We start from the raw sequence: 7,250 nt of genomic DNA on the forward strand, positions 1-7,250 counted from the left end.
ATTGAAAATTAAGTGAGTTTTTGGGTAACATTCAAATGGGTGTTGGTGATTTTAACTACTTAAACAAAACTAAAACAGAGTGCCATTGCTATTGAAAAACAGAAAATGATGAGAAAGTCAACTATAATAAGGAAGGTTCGGCTAAGAGAGGTTAAATAGATAAGTTGTCGAGTTTTGTGGTAGATTTTAGTTCCTTTTAATAGATTTCCAAGCCCACTTCTGAGGGTCATGAATGGTGATTATTTTCATAATCGTTGTGATTTGTATTAACAATGCTCTAGGAGAAGTATTATTCTTAACCCTTCTGTTACCCTTCAAGTCTCATTGCTATGGAACTAGAGTATTAAAGAGGATTTCATTGCTCCCTCTCTTCTCCCGAATAAGAGAACAACTATGTATGTAAAGTAGCTAATTAAACACACATGTAAATCATTAACAACAATTCTTTAATAAACTAAAATCATACCGTCAACATACTTAAACTATATAAAACTCTCTCGCCTCCCCTATAAAGTTTAGCTCTCCATACAAACTGAATTAAACAGAGGAACCCACATCTTAATCATATAAAATTGATAGAATAAGAAAAGAGAGTAAGAAAATAGAGACTTATCCAGCTTTGTTGCCGTTCTTCAATGGAAGTTCCCTTCTCTTGAGCTCTCACGTCCACCTCATTGTCCTAATCTATCCTTCTTGGATTAGGGTTTTTCTTCTTCTTCTCTGGTTTCACAGCAGTTCACATCAGCAGAGGTACTACTGTCTAATCCGATTTTTTTTCTCCCAAAGTGTGTCACCCTCCTCTTGGTCTTCTTTTTCGTTTTATATTGAGCATGGGTTCCCCTTTAGGTTGAAAAGGAATAAGTTGTCCACGTAGGATGTTCCTCATTGGGTAGTCAATGACCCACTTGGATGGCGGATGTGAATTTAAAATTTCCATGTCATCCCCCGTTTGTTTCCAAATTTGCTACTCCCTCATGGTTCAGCATAAATGTCTGAAATTTTACCACATAACTCAATTAAAAGTACAATTAAGATCAATTTATGTCAAATCATATTTTTTTTCATGTTGGACCGCAATAAACGATTTCATGCTCACTAAGTAGAATCAATGAGGTAATAAATGAGAAAATGGTGAATAAAAGTGCAATATTAACTATAAAAAGACCAGATATGACTCTACTTTTAGAGAGTTATCAGGTGCCTATATCTACAATGCCAAAGCTGCACTTTGTCCTCCGTGATTGAGTTGAAGCACACTTATGGTAGAGGTTGAAATGTTGCTTGAAGCATGAACATTCGATTCTCAGACATCTTTGTATTTATGATTAAAACCTTCTCATGATGGAACGCCTTGCACCTTCCATATTGAAACGTAACAGCAACTCCCCGTTTTTGCAATTGTCCAATGCTCAACAAGTTGTTTGTCAATTCTATAACATAGAACACTTCTGTAATAATGTGCGTTGTTCCATTCACTTGCAGCCTTATGTTGCCCTTTCCTAGTACAACCAAGCTTGTGTTGTTGCTGAGTTTTACTGAATCTTTGAATTTTTCATTTAAATCTTAAAAATATTGCTTTACTCCACCCATATGATTGTTGCAGCCAGAATCAATATACTAACAATCTTATTAGCCATCTTCCTCCTTTTTCTCACCCGTGCAAGCCATCAGTAAAATCTCATTTTTTGTCTTTGTATAGTTTGTCACTTCATTCTTACTTGCACATTGTCATTGAAAATGCCCAAATTTGAGACAATTGTAGCATTCTACTATGGCTTTCTCAAAGTTTTGCCTACCTCTTCCACATTCCCTTCCTCTGAAACTTCCACGACCTCGACCCCTTCCTCCTGACTGATCTCCATTTGTCACTTTCAAGGCATGTTCCTCATTGATGTGAGAACGCATGCGTTGTTCATGAACAAGTAGGCTGCTTTGCAATTCATCAATGGTTAAAGTATCTATATCTTTAGATTCCTCAATGGAACAAACCACATAATCAAGTTTGAAAGTCATAGATCTCAAAATCTTTTCCCAAACAGCCACATCTCCCTTTCTTTCACCATTTTCTTTCGTTTTATTTGTTATTGCAAGTGTTCGAGCAAAATATTCATTTAAAAATTCTCCTGTCTTCATTTGAAGAATTTCAAATTCCACTCTGAGTGTTTGCAATTGTGCAAGCTTGACCCTAGTTGTTCCTCGATATTTCTTTCTTCATAGAGTCCCATATGTCCTTCGTTGTATCCTTGTTTAGAATCGTTTCTATAATTGAACGATCTAATGCTTGGAAAAGATAATACTTGGCCTTCAAATCTTTCAGCTTCTGATCATCAATGCTCTTCTGTTGTGCATACGTAGATCCTCCTGCTACTGCAGAAATTTCATTTTCTACTAAATCCCAATACTCCTTTGATCGCGAAAAGTTTTCCATGAGCATTGCCAAGTTATCATAATGCCCCTTAAACTTTGGGATGACTGGCTGCACAAAAGAAGCTTTCTGTAGACATCTTGAAGATTGCTACTTCAAATTTTAATATGATCCCTTACTATGGCTCTAATACCAAATGATGAAATTAATGAAATAATAGCAGAGAAAAGTAAGTTTTGGAAGGAAAAATGCTCTATTATTGAATGGAAAAATAACAGGCTATTAAATAGTCATATATAACAAAACAAAAGAAATGATAAATAAGGAGTCTACTCTAACTGACTTCTAAAAGTTAAAGTCCTATTATAAAGTACAGAGTTCTACACAAAGTGATACTTTATTTAGACTAAGTAAACTAACACGACCCACTTTATAATCATTATAAGTGATTTGATCCAAATCGTTCATGTAGAGACATGTAAGTGTGGGTATTCTATACAATGAGTTTGATAAGGATCACGGTGTTCCAAATGTTTCAACTGGACCTATTACACGATCCAAGGCCAAGATGATTCAACAAGCATTCATTCTTCATCTACAAAATTGGAGAGGCTTGATTCAACCATTATTTCATGTGTTACAAGCTGATTTGATTGAGGAAGAACCATTTGAAGCTTCAGAAGTGAATATTTGCATGGTTGAAGAAAGGGATGAAGTTGCTTGCACTTGATTCATAAGTTGTTAGAAAACTTTATTTATTATTTTTAATTTCATAATTATTGTAGGGGCAAAAGGGTGGAAGTCATTGGTCAAATTGACTTTTTTTTTTTTTTTTTTTTTTTTTTTTTTTTTTTTTTTTGAGATTTAAGAGATTGGGATTAAATTTTGGTCGCTAACTTCTTGAGTGGACATTTGAAAAATTGAAAATTTATTTTGTGGGTAACTATAAATACGCACAAATTAGTACATAAAAAAGAGATTGTGAATGAATGAATGATTGAGACTTTCACATTTCGAAATTCGAGCATCATCTTTGTCATTTCTAGTTTACTGCAATTCTTGTAGTAGATTGCATCTGAGCTCTAGATCTTTGATCTTAAGAATTAATCTAATTCTAGCATTATATCTTGGTTTATCCGAATTTTGTACAAGGAGGTGTTAATTTTATTGATTCAACTGTTTTTGCTCCCACAAAAACATGAATTGTTGGGATTAGGGTTCCCTTATCAATTTGATATCATAGCTAGGTTGCATCTTAGTGGCCTACTCTAGAATTCATTTTATTTTTCGTTTATGCTATTGTTTTTCTTTTCTTCAAATCTGGCCATTTATTCTGTTGCTGCGAGTTCAACCTTTCTTTGTAATCTTCTCACTTTATTCTCATTTCATTACTGTAGATCATATTTAGATCTTAAAAAAAAAAAAAAAAAAAAAAAAGAATTCCAATCATATTGTTCTTGATATTGTGGTTATAAATCCTTGTCATTAGACAATTTGCATGTTTATTTGAATATCAAATAAACTCCAATTGACATTTTTTTCTAAATCATCTAAATTTGGAACCATTGTGTTGATATTGTTCTTTCACCCTTTTAGCGGACATAGTCCTAGAGGAAGGAGGAGATGTCGGTTGAGGGAGAGGAAGAGGTAGAACAAGGGGTAGAGAAATTTTAGCACAAAAAAGAAGTGAGAGAGAGTACCGATATAAGAGAGGAGAAGGAGTCAAGGGAGTAAAGCTTCCAACTTTCTATGGGAGATCTGATCTAGAAGAGTATTGCAATATGAGAGCAAAATTGAGTATGTTTTTTATTGCAACAATTTCAGTGAAGAAATAAAGTTGAAGCTTTCTATGATTGAATTTTGTGATTACGTAATTATGTTGGACATCTTTGATATCAAAGTGGAGGAGAAATTATGAAGAACCAATTGAAATGTGAGAGGAATTGAAGTTATTAATGAGAAAAATGTACATTCCTAAGCATTCTTCTCGAGTACTCAGGGAAAAACTGTATACAATGCAATATGGATCCAAGAGTGTTGAAGAATATTACAAAGAAATGGAGGTCTTTATGAATAGAGCATGCATTGATGAAGACAACGATGATATAATGGCCAGATTCCTTGGTGGGTTAAACACACAACTTGCTCATCAAGTGGATAGGCAAGCGTACTTTGATATGCAAGAATTGTTACACCTTGCTGTCAAAATCGAAGGGCAACTAGCTTGGGAGAAGAACTCCAAGAGGTATGTTATTCCTAAGTCTACAACTTTCAACACTTGGAAAAAGGATGCAAATATTGAAAAGATAGATTTTAAGGTTAGAGGAAAGTATGAGCTTGACAAAAAGAACAAAGTTGAGACCTCAAAGGGTAAAGAGAAAGTTGAGGAATACAAGGAGGTTCGAGAAAGAAATAGAGACATCAAATCTTGGAAATGTCAAGAAATTGGTCATATTAGTGGTGATGATCCTAACAAGAGAGTCATGACCATCAAGAATGGACAAGCTGTCACAGATACTGAGGAAAGTGACTAGGATGAGCTAGTTGAAGAAGAAAACCAAGAGAATGATGAAGAATTGGAAGATGGGAGTCATTTGACACTTGTTGAGAAGACTTCTTAAAACTCAAGTTACGGAGAATAATGTTGATGATCAAAGAGACAACCTATTTCACACAAGGTGTTTAGTCAAGGGGACTCCTTGTAGTCTTGTTATTGATAGTGAAAGTTGCACCAATGTATTAAGTACCATGTTGATCAAAAGGTTGCAAATTCCAACTCAACACCATCCTAAACCTTACAAGCTTCAATGTCTCAATGATAGTGGAACAATAAAGGTAGTTTCTCAAGTTTAATATCTTTTACTTTGGGAAAACATAAAGATAAAGTTCTTTGTGATGTGCTACCCATACTTGCTGGAGGCATATTGCTAGGCCGACATTCGCAATTTGATAGGAAGCTCATGCATGATGGTTATTCGAATAGGTATTCTTTTATAAAAGATAGTAGAAAAACCCTTTTGAGTTCTACAATGTATTTGCTTATCAATTAAAGTTGGAGGAAAAAAAGAGTTCGAGGAATATTATTTTCATTCAAACATTTATTTAAGAAAAACATCCAAGGTTCTGTAGCTCAGTTGGTTAGAGCGTTGGTCTTATGAGCCGAAGGTCGCGGGTTCGAGCCCCGCCAGAACCAATCAAACCTAGTCACCTGGTTAAACGAACAATCGTGTAAATGAACAAATTATGGGATGAGCTCATTAAGCCACTTACCTGTTCTCATTAGGGTTCTTACTTGATCACGTCTATTAGAGGTGTCCTGACTTAAGTCATCGTCTAGCCAACCTAACTTTAACACCTGCTTCTTTGAAGATAAACACACTCCACTAGCCCATCCTCTTTTCTTTCTAGCATTGCATAATACATAAAATAGCATGGTTCTCACAAATCTCAACCTAGGGGCATAACGATAATTTTCTTACATAAGTATACACTCACCCAAAAACAACCTTTAGTCTTTAACATGCATTATCTCCTAAAGTTCGTGTGGTTACTTACTTGATCTTTCTCTCACATACAATAACCTATGCATTCAACTCCTTAGTCAAAATTCCTAAACTTCCAAACCAATTTTTTATTCTTTATTTATATATATTTTTTCTTTAATTTTATAACTTTCTCTCTACAATTCATGAAGGAAAGTTTAAATGAAGAACCCAAAAATCATACATTTTGTTCTTCCTTGATTCTTGACGGAATTGAGTGATTGAAAAGACAAGAATAGTTCTTCCAAGACCACCAAGCAATTCTTGTGGAGAAGCTCTAGCGAAATTCTGACTCAAAATGGCGGTTCCGATCAAACTTTGACTCTTTCTCTCTCTTATAATCCCTAAACGCTCATCTTCTTTTATCTCTCTTCTCCTATTATTTCTTTCTTTTTTTCATTCTTAGTAATCAGACTAGGTTAACCCATGCCTCTAATTAGGAATTGAGGGTATATATGATCAATTTACTTTTATTTAGTCTAGGTTAATCCCTAAACGCACATGCATCGAATAGTGGTATTTATTTTCTTAGACTTAGGCTAGAATAGGATGTTTTTAACTTAAACGCTTATTTATTTTATTTAGTCTTTTGTTGTGTCGTTTTAAAGATGTTTTCAAAACACGTAAGTCCATGGCTGTATTTTAAGATAAAGGTTATGTTTTATGGAATTTTAATGAAGTCTTCCGCATTCAATGTTTAGAGTACATATACAGTTGCAACCTTAAATTAAGTAGAAAATTTCAGATCGTTACATAACATGTCATCGTTGATCGTTGAGATACAAAACTAAACTATTATATATTTATATCATATTGTATTATATACATAAATTTCGAGCTTCTATTCCTTTGCGTAAGTTTAAGTTGTTATTTGTTAAAAGGAGAGAAAGTTCTTGCCAAGGGAAAATAAAATAAAATTTTGGAAGGATGAAGATTGAATTAGGTGGTAGGAAAAGCTTTCCCACTCTGACCTTGTATCATTAATTCTATCACGTGATCTTAAGTGTAAGGATTGGAATTTTATTTGTTTTAGATTTTATGTTGAGATTTTATTTTTGGTGCCAAAAATAAAGAGATATTATGCTATGAATTTATTCTCGCCGGAAAAGGTGCGCAATTTCCGACAAGGAAGTTATTACACCTTCAATGGAAATGTTATAAGACTCTTTATATTCCTATATTCAACCCTTCTCTTTCTATATAAAACGACTTTTTGTAACGACCCGAAATTTTCTACTTAATTTAAAGTCCCTATTGTACAATATCCTAAACATTGAATGCGGAAGATTTCATCTAAATTCTATAAAACACATCCTTTATCTTAAAACACAGCCATGGACTTA

The 7,250-nt window shown here is 34.0% G+C and overlaps 1 non-coding gene across 1 annotated transcript; it reads left to right on the top strand.

Annotated features, from left to right (window-relative positions):
- The first annotated feature begins 5,484 nt into the window (after positions 1-5,484).
- On the top strand, positions 5,485-5,558 carry TRNAI-UAU (transfer RNA isoleucine (anticodon UAU)). Its single transcript has one exon. It is a non-coding gene; the product is annotated as a tRNA-Ile (tRNA).
- Positions 5,559-7,250: the final 1,692 nt, after the last annotated feature.

This window comes from Cucurbita pepo, chromosome 18 (genome assembly GCF_057944985.1).
Source record: "Cucurbita pepo subsp. pepo isolate OVF chromosome 18, ASM5794498v1, whole genome shotgun sequence".
Lineage (NCBI taxonomy): Eukaryota > Viridiplantae > Streptophyta > Magnoliopsida > Cucurbitales > Cucurbitaceae > Cucurbita > Cucurbita pepo.